The sequence below is a fragment of the Haemaphysalis longicornis genome, unplaced genomic scaffold (genome assembly GCF_048455015.1).
Source record: "Haemaphysalis longicornis isolate Haplotype H1 unplaced genomic scaffold, Haemaphysalis longicornis Haplotype H1 scaffold_10, whole genome shotgun sequence".
In the NCBI taxonomy this organism is placed as follows: domain Eukaryota; kingdom Metazoa; phylum Arthropoda; class Arachnida; order Ixodida; family Ixodidae; genus Haemaphysalis; species Haemaphysalis longicornis.
Window position 1 is genome coordinate 41,297,959 of NW_027526204.1, and position 13,242 is coordinate 41,311,200.

General features: G+C 52.2%; 1 protein-coding gene across 2 annotated transcripts in view; it reads left to right on the forward strand.

The window, feature by feature from the left end:
* Positions 1-13,242, forward strand: part of LOC144158403 (agrin-like) — a 289,317-nt gene that overhangs the window by 20,458 nt on the left and 255,617 nt on the right. The gene's annotated exons all lie outside the window — the stretch shown is intronic.

The following is a 13,242-nucleotide window of genomic DNA, read 5'->3' on the forward strand; positions in this document are numbered from 1 at the left end:
GATAGAATGAAAGAACAGAATAATGATGCGAACAAAGAAAAAAAAAACCGCACAGAACTCTACCTCGTTACAGGTCACAACCCCTTCCCGCCATACAACAGGCGTCCACCAAGCATTACTCAACAGAAATGCCTGCAGAAAACACGGTTGAATGCTTCTTGCAATAAATCAAACTGAAAAGAACAAAAACCACTCAAGGTTTTTGTCAGTTTTTTTGGGTAATCAGTGCTTAGAATTGAATGATGGCTGTAGTTTTCCGAGTTTAGAACTTCTTAGAAAGCACCCGCTCAGGCATTCATCAGCACTGCATCCCTATTCCACGTTATATGAACAAGATAATTACGCTCCGCTCTCGATAACGTACTCAGTGTAGTATCCTCCGAAATACAAATGACGCAATCTCCCTCGCCGCTAGCCCTCCCGAAGTTTTATGGCCCTTTTCCAGCCGCCACCACAACCGAATCAGCTCTTCCGTATACCCCACCTCATGGTTGCAGTGGTAATGCGTCTTCCACGCAGTTCTCGAACCAGGGACGGCCAGTCGCGAATAAATATTACCGTATAACTTCCCGTCCCCCATTTCCAGTACATACGTCCGGCGCCGTAATATTACCCGGCGCAAGTTGGAACTTCAAGAAACGGATGCCCCCGGCCAAAAACCGCAAGCGCGCCTCCCGAAGCCACCGCCGCAATCCAAAGGCCTGAAGGGGAAACAAATAGAGGCCGCCTCGGGCGCCCTCCCCCGGACCACTGCGGAAAAGGTCCCGAGGCCCCGAAGAGGGCGGGCAGGCAGCCGGCTCATTGTGACTGATGCCCGGATCGGTCTGTCTTGCACTGGCGCAGCTAGAGTCGCCCTGACAGATGACCACTGGCGAGTCCGGGGATCGAAGCGCCGGTTCGGCTTTCGGCTCGGCTTGACTACGAGCCTGGGCTCCACTCGGTCCACGTCTGGACGGCGAAACGCATTCGTAAATCAGGCGCTTCGGGAACCCTTAACGTATAGGCGGAACTGCTCCTGCCGCTGCTGCTGCTTCAGGGGTCGGCGCGGACCGCGTTCGTGAGCCCTGGGAATAGGGGCCGCACCCCCGTGTACGCAAATGTAAGGCACAAGAGGTGTGGAAGGGGTACTAGCGGAAGTACCCACTCGCACGCGCATGCCTGCGTAGAGGTACATGTTTGGATCACTAAAAAACGGCTATCGCCATAGTAACAATGATGGCCAATTTAACGCAGACTTCAAACAACTGATCTAGATAATGAACATGTGAATAAGTGGCAACAAATTAGCCGCCTCCTCGCGCACACCTCATGACATCACGGGAGTTGTTTGCGTGATTGGCGGTCAAAGCCAAAGCCGACCAAGCCAGAAACATCGCGACTGTAGGATTGTATAGTGGTGCTTGTAGTTCAGTCTGGAATAGTACCACGTGAAGGCGAACATTCAGCTTGCATAGAGCTTTTGTGAAAGAGTTTCTGTTTTTACGTCACTGATGAAATCACGAGGCGCGAAACGGACTTTTTTCGATATTTCTTATCTTCGTTTGGAGGAAGACAAGGTCCTTCGAGGCCGGAAGGGTCCGCACTGCAGGGTTGGTTAACGATGCAGCTGACAAAGCCGCCTCATCTGCCCACAGTCTCTGCACTCAAGCTCGAGATCTGTTGATTCCATTCACGAGATATGATGCAGCAATACTCGCCTCATCAGCCGCATGGAAAGCGCAGATGTCCATCTGGACTGACGCAAGGCAGCAATACGCGCCTTTTCACGCGATTGACCCCAAGTGCACCTTCAGAATGCCACCTGGGCTCAAAAAGCGCGAGTAAGCTATTCTGCATAGGCTTCGCTTGAATGTGGCCTACACGGGACTTTACCTCTACAAAATCCAGCAGGCATATCCGCCCTTTTGTTCCACATGTGGCTCACGAGAAGACATTCGTCATGTTATATGCGTGTGCCCAAAGTACACCGCGCACAGACAGAAACTAATATTATCTTTGTGCAGGCAGCTTGGTGCGGGACTTGAACTGAGGGGCTGTTTTGGGACCTTTGTCGGGTCCCAGTCAGGCTGCACGTGCAATCAAAGCTCTCTTTTTTTATTTATTTGATTCCCACAGCGCCATAAGGAATTGCAGTGGGGGGAATACAACATGATTACAAGACAGAACACAGGCTCAATTTGCAGTTAAGTACAGTACAGTCTAAGCAGCCAGTAGCAAGTATAATCAATACAGCATGGAACGCAGGTCGACCAAAATGTGTGAAAAATTTTAGCGGTTAATACACAAAAAGACGAAAACAAATCCTTCGTTAAGTATTTATACAGCGCTCTCACGAAAAGTTTCTTCGCAGTTTCTTCGGAGCACAGAACTGGACAGAGTTTTGTGATTGAAAATTTTGGGTGCATCAAAAGACATCTTTTAATTTTTATAGTTTTTTGTTTTTGTTTTCGTCCTTTCTTTTGTTTTTTATTTCTTTCTCGTTTTCTTCTCTCATATAACGTAGCAAGCCAGCGCAACGGCTCGGCTAACCTCGCTGGTCTTCATTAAAGTTTATCTCTCTCTCTCTCTCTCTCTCTCTCTCTCTCTCTCTCTCTCTCTCTCTCTCTCAAAGCCAAAAAGAAGTGCTCGTCCACTTTCTGAAGAAGGATAACCAGGGAAGATTTTCTCAGTCAAAGAAGTGCATGAAACAAAACACGTTTGCTTCTGATTTGCCACTGAGCATTCTTCCTAGCTAACTAGATGCATGACGCTTGGAAGAACTCGAGTTTTTTTTAGCGGGCAAACACGAGGATGTCCGTTTCTTTCCCGCACCGTAGACATCTTACTGTCTGTGCAACACACCAACCCAGGCGGGCGACATTTCGCTACTGCAGAGCAAGCAACACAGGGCGAGCAGCTCCGAGGACGAATGGTTCCCAACGACTGAAAACCACCAAGACCGGAAAGGACGAAAAACGGGTGGGCAAATCATTCGTAGCCGTTTTCGCCATAAATTACTAGCTGATGTTGGTCCGCGCGCAACCACATTGGGCGCACCCACAAAAGCAATCAGCGCACAGCTTCCGAGTTCCCCAAACTAGCACAATTTAAAATCTCGCCGTATGAGGAGCTCGCTAACGGGCTCTAACGACTACAAACAGACCACAGGGGGAGCGAATGAAGAAGAACGGGGCGTGGCAAATCATTCCTAAACGTTTTTTCGCCCCTAAATCATCGGCTGCTGCCGTAAACACTTTCGGACCCACCCCTGAAATCGTCATCGGCGCAGTTCTACAAACCAAAGCCCGCAGAGCTCATGATAGACGCAGGAGCAAAAAAAAAAAAAAAAAAAAAGAAGTGCGTTCCGTGTTACAACAGCGAGGAGCACTCTACGCTCACGCCCTCCACTCGCCAATCTCAGCGGTTGGCTCCACCCCGGTCGGTCGGGCCTGTTCCATCCGCAGGGCAGCTGATTGCCGCGTGGCTAATCGGTCGCGCTTCGCGCACACGGGAGGCAACGAGAGCCATCAAAAGTCGGCAACAAAAAGCACGACGACAAAACGACCGCGAAGCTACACGACGGTAAACAGCGAAAATGCGAGCGCCGCCGAGCAGTCCGGCAGTAGTTCTCTCTTTTTTTTCGCAATCCGAGGAGGAGGCCACTGCATCGGGTGGAGACAACAACCAGGAGATAAACAAATGCCTGCGAATGGCCATTTTGCTCCGTTTTTTTTTTTTTACTCCACTAATTCCTGACCCTGACCATGTTTTGAGGCAGGCTTTCAATCTTGATCGGTAGAAAGAATGCGAAGTCTAGCACTGCTCTTCCTACGTCGGTGCTCTCACGAGGCTTTCTTATCAAAAAGGTGCTGTTAAGACAGGGCAGGGCTTGTTTCGGCACCGCCGTTCTCGGGACAGATGAAGGCGGCGGCCTAGAGGGTGTGCAACGGGGCCTTTAATCGGCTGCTCCTGTTTGCTTTTCCGCTAGAAGAGGCATGAGGCGACAGGCCCCCACAGGAGAAGGAAAAGGAGGAAGGAACAGCAGCGGCCGCAGTCTCACTCCCGGCGGCACCACCGGCACGGTATTTCCCGCGGAACGCCCGACTCGGAGCGGCGGGAACGCACGCAGGCTGGCGCGAAGCTGGAACTTTGAACAGCTACTGGCGGCTAACCCGTGCGCTGCGGGGAGTGGACCCTGTGCCATAGGCGAGTTTGCGCCGCGAGTACCGTCCCGAGACAGGTTCGGACCCAGAGCTCACGCCTTGGAGGTCGCAGGAGCCCGAGTTAACGGCAGGTGGTCGCTGTATCCGGAGTCCACTGGCTCGGGCGAGGGGGGCTGAGATGCCGCCGCTTATCGCGTGTGTTTGTGTGTGCTCTTTATTGCGCTGGGGCAGCTAAAAGAAAACAAAAGCGAGGGGGAGAGAGGAGAGAAAGGGAGAGAGGCGGCGGAGCTTGCGGAAAAGAAGCTGCTGCTTTCATGGGGGGCGCTTGCGTTTTGGCCCCGGGAGGAAGAGAAGCGTGGATGAAACGCTCTGGCGCGCGAGCGATGGTGGAATCGAGAAGAGGCTCCCGGGAAGCGAATTCCGATCGACATAAAGAGTCGGCCGCGAGAAGCGGTCATCATAGAGAGCGTGCTGCGCTTGCTGATGGCGCATTGATGCGCGCGGCCATCGTCGCCGCGGCGTGATTTGAATGGGCTTCTCGCGGCCGTCGTGTAGGACAACGGGCGGGGGCCACTACTCGGCAGCCACGGAAGCCCGGGACGGGGGGAGGCCGGCGAAGAAAGGAAGAAGAAAAAAAAGGAAATCGGCTGAGAGTCGTTTTCCCGCCGGACGTGCCCTGCGCGACAACGGGACCTTTGAACGGGACAGCCGCCGCTGCCGCGCCGTTAGACGTCAAACACCGCGCTCCCGCCCCGGGAGCTGTTGCTTTTCTGCCGTTTCTATCACATCCCGTCGTCCTCACGGGGCCGCGCCGATGTCGCCTTTTTGCGCGGGCCGGCGGCGGCCGCGGTTAATTCGCTTAGCGCGCCAGGATTCCGCGCGCGGTGGAAGAAAAAAGCGCCCTTCCCCCATTGAGGCGGCGGTGGCCGGGCCGTAATTAGGCCTCCTTTTCTGTCCGGAGGCCGGACGGCCTGCGACACAATGGGGCGGCCGTTCTTGGCTGGCGGCGCGGTGGCCCGCGAGAATCCTATTGCCCCCTTTTGAAGAGGAGCGGCAGAATTTCAATTTTGCGGGCGCCTCAGAAGGGCTGTTGCTTTCGCTGCCGCCGCCGTGCTGCTCAATGGACGCGCGCGCGCTGGGCGGCCCGCTTTTAATTTGCCTCTACCGCCGCTCCGCCGATCGATGCCGACGGCCCCGGTGGCAGCAGCTTGAACATCCATATGCATCTACGCCGCCTCCCTGGCGCCCAAGCCACCCCCGCCCTCGATCCACCTGCCACACACGGCACACGCACTGCCTTGATCCAGACGCGGCTCGGACAGCCGTCCTGTCAAAGGACGTGAGGCAGTCGCTTTTCTATTGGCTGCTTTCTGCCCGACTCGCCCTTTTTTTTCTATTTTTGGCCCGTTGCGAAGAAAACAATTGGCATTCCCGCTATAAGTTGGCTTGCCTCTTTGAATACCGAGCGGATGAAGTGAGCCCGACGGTATACAGTACCCACGAAGCGCTCAGCGTCGTGAAAGGTTCTCCTTGAGCGATGCATCTCACACCGTATAGAGGCTACTTTGTTGTCCAGAAACGGCCGCCTTTGGAATACACTTCGCGAGAATAGGGCCATTTATTCGGCCGGGTTTTCCTTCTCCCTCTCTTTCCGACGTGGTCTCTTTTTAATGCGGAAGCATTGCATCTGTACTCTGCGAGAAAAACCCGCCTGTCCGCCTGTAACCACTGACCTGTCACCCTTTCGCTGCACGCGAAAGCGTAGTAATAATAAAAATGAACGCACTTTGCGGAAAGAAATCGCGCTGGCAATGAATGGTGACCCGATGTCTTGAGATTCAAACCTGGGGCGTATCGGTTTCAATGCAGGCATGCAACCCACTACACTACTGGTGCGTTCTCGTAAGCGGCGGCGCAAAAATAAAGTCCGCAAAAAAGGTCCGTACCTAGATACCGCATCGGCTACCAAATATGGTAACGCCTTTGGGTGTTTAATGCGGAGTTTAATGCGGTGTTTAATGCCAAGCTACACCTTGGCTGGGAAACATAAGGTAGAGGGGAGCTCCGGATTAATTTCGACGACGTGGGGCGCGGAAATCCGGACACACGGAACTATTCGCTTTTCGCCTCCGTCGGACAAGAAGCCTCCCCGGCCGTGAATCGAACCTTCGTTCCTGGACTCAGTAGAACAACACTATTAAAAAAAGGTTGTGGCATTCACTAACGGAACACTAACAAGTTACTTGTCCCAGTATACACTACGTACTGAGTAACTGGAGGTTGTAAATACAGCACTATAGTCAGGCTTACTAACTGAAGCAGGCAGTAAGCACCAATACCCTCACTAGTGAAGTCCTAGCGATAACAGCCTTCTGAGCTACATGCGTTTACTAACTGGCTAGCATAACCTGCCATGTTCTTGCTAGTGGCAGAGCCTACGTACCGTACCGCGGGGTAGTAAGGTTCGTAAGGATACGGCCGTTGCAACCATTTTACGACTTTTTTTATTAAGAGTGAACGCCTTAGCCACTGCGCCACCGCGGCGGGTAGGCCACACCTTTATCGCCCCTGGCTGTGGTGTCTGGATCGACACTGGGCGGAGCAGATCTATACTTGACTACATTCGAAGGGTAAGGACTGATCTTAGTACACCTATGCGCTGCCTGAGTGTCCCGCCATGGAGCATAGCTTGGTCCATGCGCCACGCTCTAATCTCAAAGGTTCTTTCCTTAACCACACTGAGGCGCAGTGGTTTAAATGGCTGATGTGCAGTAGTGTAGAGAACCGCCGCGCCCCGTTGTTCTTTAAAACTAACCACTCTGTCATAAAGAACGAATACGAAGACGCGCCAAACGAAATCCAGCAAGTTCGCTGTGAAATAAACGACGAGAACAGGCACGACGTGTCGAGGCTGTTACAAACACTTGCGCAGCGGAGTGAGAGGAAAGACGGCGTTCTAATGCAGCCAGAGAGCGACTCTAAAGATAATGCTGCGATAGAAGCCAAGCACGAGAAATACAAGCACGTGGTAGTAAGCGTCACCGGGAAAAAAAAGCATACTTGGACGAGGAGCAATACCAGGCGAAACACGACAAGAGCGCAAATTGGCGCCGTCAGCAGTGTGCCGATAATAGTCATCAGAAACAGTGCGAGACGTATACTTTAGGGAAATGAGTGGGAATTTTAATTCGTTACCTCGTGGGCAGCGTATGCGACAGATCGTTGTTCGGTCCGACGTCGCAAAAAGGCAGTCGAAACTCTCTGACACGCAACGCCAAGCATCGTGGACAAAGACGCGCCGAACTTTGTGCCGTGAGCTAGCGGCAGTATCTCCACGGTAGCCAGCGAAATTCTGCCTCAAAACTCAGCCCCACAGCATCCTACGGAGCTCTTCTGGTACCGGCACACACGGGACTAGACGGCATGGAGTGGGCGGCACGAGTACTCGTCACCCGTGCGCCTGACGAGACCACTTCCGGTCAAGGAGTTTACTCCCCCAGGGACTCCCTCACCACTTACAGGGAGGTTACAGATAACTACCGCCTCTCCCGCAACACGCTGCCCCCCGCTCACCCACCCCTAACCCCCTCGGAGGAACGGCTGTGGCGCCTCCTACAAACGGAATCGCTCCCCAACCGAGCTCTTCTTCATCACATTTACCCATCCGCCTACCCCTCTCCGCTCTGCCCGCATTGTGGCGCTAAATCCGCAGTGCAACACCAACACCACATGTGGGCCTGCCCCTCTGACCCCCACCCAACCATAACTTCCCCTGACCACTGGACGGTGGCCCTGGGCCGCTCGGACGAAGACTCCCAGCGCCCACTGGTCACCCGAGCACAAGCCGTGGTGGCGGCCCTTCGGGCAAACTTGTCGGCCCCTTAGGCCTGTGGTGTCAATAAAAGTTTTAAGTGCGAATGCACTTCTTAAACGAGCCTGAAGCGTCCGCCGCCGTAGTCCGCATAGCAACAGCTGCGGGTGCGCGCGCTCCTCGTCTTCCTTGGCAACGGGGGGAGATGGGCGCGCGCTGCCTGGCCGCTGACATGGCACATACCCACGTGGGGGATTGGCCAGAATTCTCCTCGTCTTCCTTGGCAACGGGGGGAGATGGGCGCGCGCTGCCTGGCCGCTGACATGGCACATACCCACGTGGGGGATTGGCCAAGAATCGGGCGTGAGAAGGGCTACTGCACCCGCTTAAAGGAGTACTGACACGAAATTTTAAAGCTGAGATCCGCTCTAGCAATCAAGTACAACGACAACACAAATGGGTGTCTGTGCATGGCTCTTACCCACGTGGGGGATTGGCCAGGAATCGGGCGTGAGAAGGGCTAATGCACCCGCTTAAAGGAGTACTGACACGAAATTTCAAAGCTGAGATCCGCTCTAGCAATCAAGTACAACGACAACACAAATAGGTGTCTGTGAATAAATGCATCTTTCTTTCTTTGTAGTTGTGTGTGTGTGTGTGTGATCTCTCTTTCGCGAACATTACCGAACCGCGCAAATTCAACTCGTGCATTCGCACTTTCACATTCTTCCCCTCAGGGAAATGCGGGGAATTTTTTATCTCTCTCTCTCTCTAGCCACGTGCAAAAGGTCCCTGTGTGCGACGGCGGAATTCGTCAGCTCTCTCGCAGCAGCGGGTTCGTTTACCCGCCGCGGAACGAAATCACCGAGCGCCTCATTTCTCGGCGAGCCACGTTGACGAGCAGAAGTGGATAATGCACGGCGGACAGTTCGTGATCGTGGCCCAAAAAGTCAACTGCCCGTGCGTCGAAACGACAACGAAGGGGGAACGCGAAGCTGTCCAAAATCAAGTCCAACACGGAACAAACCGTCCCAAAGGCGAGCGGGCCCACGTCCCACCATTACCATACGCGTAAGGTGTTCCTTATTAGACTAGGTCCCAGGTTCGATTCCCGGCCGCGGCGGCCACTTTTCCGATGGAGGCGAAAAGCAAAAATGCCCGTGTGTACGAGATTTGGGCGCACGTTAAAGATCCCCAGGTGGTCGAAATTAATCCGGAGCCCTCCACTACGGCGCGCATCATCCCCGGCGGTGCGTGGGCGCGTTAAACCCTACATTCAATAAAATCTATTATCTGGATGCTTTACTGCGCTGTGATTGGGTTCTCTATTGTTTTACTGATACGAGCATTCTATGGCTTTCCCTAGCGTTCAACCATCGTCGTCGCTAGACGGCTGGGTGCGTGATTTTTCTGTAATTTTGCACGTTCGTGCACCCCTCTCCGAATTCGAGGTGCTTACACCGCGTCGGAATGGCGCATCCGGATAGACGTCGGCTTCACAACGCGACGGACCCAGGTTTGATTTCGACCACGCCAAGCGCTTTTTTTAGCGCTTCGCTATTCATAGCTGGATACACAAAGATTTCACTGACGTCATATCCGTCACGGAAATGACGACAGTACAACGAAGCAAGCGGCTTGTAAAGGGTGCACCGCTGCACAAAGGGTCTTCTTGCGGGGAAGCAACCTTAGTACTAAAGGGTACGTTGTACTAAGGGTAGTTTGTTTTCGGGTTTTATATTTTAACACGAAAGTGTTTTATGCCGAGATACACCAAGATTTCACTAATGTCATATCCATCACGGAAATGACGACAGTACACCTTTGCCGAAGCGACCCGCCAGCAGGACCTCGCTCGCCAAGCACACCAATAAGAAGACAGCCGCCGACCCGCAAATCATGCTCAGCTGCAGATTTCGCTGCAAATTTCACTTTCGTGTTTTACCGATTGCTACGACAGAGGAATCAACCACAGTTTTTCTTTCACTTCACCAACTATTATTCATCATCATCGCCAGAAAAAATTGGCTTACCTGCAATGCATTTTGTGTGGACTACAGACGACACCAGTAAGAGGCCGAAAGCTTCGCTTTTATAGAGAACGTTCCAGTTGAAGCAAACGAAATGCATAAAAGTTCGCCTCCGCGCCGCGTGTCGTACGGCGTGATCAAGTGGGTACGCATCATTCAGACAAGTTTCCGGGGAGTTCTTGCGCGATATCTTTGTTGCTGGGGGCGTCGGTGTACGGCGCTTGCGACCTGCACACACCGGGAGAAGGAACTGTGAAACATATGCCTTCTGCTTGCCGCGTGTAAAGTGTCGATAAAGGGCATCATAAGTCGATCAGTTTCCAACGGATAGCAGAAGCAGGAACTGGATGTCTAAAAAGATAGGTGGGCCTCTTGTCCCGGGCAAACCGCGAATCCAATACGTGGTAATTGGAAACAACGAGCGAGACCCTTTTGCCTCGTGGGGACATACCACACTCTTAACAAGAAAAGCTCGTAAAAGGGTAGTAACGGCTGTATTTACTAACTCCTTACGAACTTTACTACCCCCCAGAAGGGTATGCAGGTCCTGTCACTAAGTGTGGAACCATTACTAGTCTAGACCATGCACTTAGTAACTTAGTAACTGCTAGTAACTTTGCAACTGCTGCTTGTTAGATACTAACATTCACTGATAGTACAACATTCTATGGATTATTGACCATAATAACTACAGAACTTTTCCCCCTCCAAATCACGATTGAAAAGTTTTTTTTTGCAAATCCACGTGCTGACTTGTATATGCTCACACTAAAATGCATAATTCTAAAGTTATCGCTATAATATTTGATTTTTGCTACACGTCCACCGACTCTATCAGAGGACTTTCCGCTGCTGGCTATAAAAGCAAGAAGAGCAGATGTATGTTTGAGTAAGAAAGTACCGCGGCTCTGAGCGCGCAGTCAAAAACACGTCGCAAATAATAGGTGACGCTTTCGCGCTGCAATTCGTTGGTCCGGAGGTGCACATCACAAAACACTCCGTTTAGAAAAATTGCTTTATTCAAAGTGTACCACGGTCCCCACTTCAGTGCAAACAGAGCAACCGCACTTCTAACAAAGTATCGCTTACAACGAACCCGGTTTCTTTCCCCGAGGACTTCGTTATCGGCGAAGCGGAGGTATACGTTGCCGCAAAGCGCCGTTTCGTCTTCGTACGCAAAGCGGGCTGGCACTCTTCTAAGTTTAAGCATCGCCAATTATAAAGCTGTTTGAATGGGCTGCCTCTTGCTGGAACTTGTCCGTCGACAGAGTCGCGATCGTTTGCAGTGGGGAAGAGACGTCACGAAGGTTCAGCCGGAATGCGTTACCTTTGCTCCCTGAGAGCAGTTTTTCAAAATTTAGGAGTTTAACGACGTGCAGAAGGAACACCCTGGTTACGAGGCGCGCCGTAGTGGAGGGCTCTAGATTAACTGCGACCGCCTGGATATGTTTAAAGGGGCCACCATGCAGACAAAATACAAGTTTGTTTTATTGGAAAGATTTCGCGGTTTTTTTTTTGTGCTCCCAGCGCTTGTCCGCCAAATCATGTGTTTTTGTGACGTAAGCAATGAAGTCATATGTGCGTGCATTCAAATGAACTTCCACTGCGTCATCCAGCTCTGCAGCCTTGCTTGCCATCAGTCCTGCCAGATGGCGCTACTATACCCATCCACATTTTGGTAAGATGATGCGTCATCACCCCGCTACTAAGCGGACACCACTATCAATCACCATCATCAGAAATTGTTCTCCGCCGTTGCTTTGTTTTTGACCGTATTTGCACCTGGCGTGTTTTTCTTACCGTAGAAAGTAACCGTTTATTGAGACATGGGTTATCCTCGACAAACAGGGTCACATAAGACAACGTCGCTTACGCCAGTCGGCCAGTGGCGTGTAAAACAACTTCAGAGCGGCGGAGTGCTGTGCAGCTAAAACAAGCATAGTGCGCCCACTACCAACAGCAGTGCGCATTGGTACTTATATGCTTACGTGTATTTTCGTAACTTTCATTGTTTACCCCACCATTATTACAGCTGTAAAATGAATATATTACATTTAAGCCCAAATAGTCCGTTCGGCAAGCTTATCAGCCATGCCTAAATTGCGTTTGCTTTTGCAGGCCTCGGCCAATCGCACAGCAGGGCATATTACATGATAGGTTCTGTTGCGGGAAATGAGCTAGCGGGTCGCATGGCCATTCACTTTTTTCTTTATAATGTAGCTCATTTGAGCGAAGTGTGCGTCAAAAATGGTGTAGGTGCGATTCTAACGAGGCAATTTTTCGAATGAACCAAACTTGTGTTTTGTCCACATGGCCCCTCTAACGTGCGCCGAAATATCGACACACGGTCGCTTCCGCTTTACATCTCGGCCTTGAAAGCGGCCACCGCGGCGTCAATGAACGGCGCATCCTTGGACTTGGGAGCACAACGCTTTGGGCACTCAGCCACCGCGGCGGGTCCTCACGCGTTTTGCTGCTGGTGCATATCCTGATTTCATGATGGGCTCGAATTGCGGTGCGTCACTCGCTAAGGCAGGATACCATGTCGCGTTCTTATCTGCGTCACCTAGCATGTTATAACGCAGTTGCGAAGGAAGTGAGCTTCGTGCAGAAATGAACGTTTAGTGAAGAGAGCTTGCGCTCCGCAAACAACTTAAATACACGAACGTCGAAGAAGCACTCAAGCAGTCCGCTTTCTACGGTTAGTTAGCCGTAGCCCTATGCTGGCCCAGAGTATTCACCAGCTTGTAGTACGAATTGCTCACAAGATTCTGATTGAATGGGTTCCGCGTGACCTACTGACGGCCCACTGCAAGGCAGACGGAGCAGCCGGGCTAGCAGCCTCCATTCCATCTCCGACTTCCCCGTTAAAGCTTGATGATGCGATTAGCCTGCTGACTAGAAAGGAACACCTCCGGCGCCGCACACGTGCTCTAATTCCACCGTGTGCTGCCACCCTCCCTCTGGGTCTTACCAGAGTCCTTCAATACTTTACTGGTCACGAAACTTCTCCGTAACTCAATGGGAGAGCTTCATATGCTGCGTTTGGCCGCCGCGCGGTGGCGCCACCCTCTCACTGAGGTCACTCGTCGGGCGGCGTTGCGCTGGCTCGAACGGCGGAGCCGCGGCGAGTTGTTTGTTTTGTGCGGGAAAAAAAATGTAATGTGCATTTCACGCTCTCGCGATGCGACTTAATTAGTGCAACGACGATGCCGAACATGTGTTGCGTCCTGGGATGTCGTTCCTTGTACAACGATAC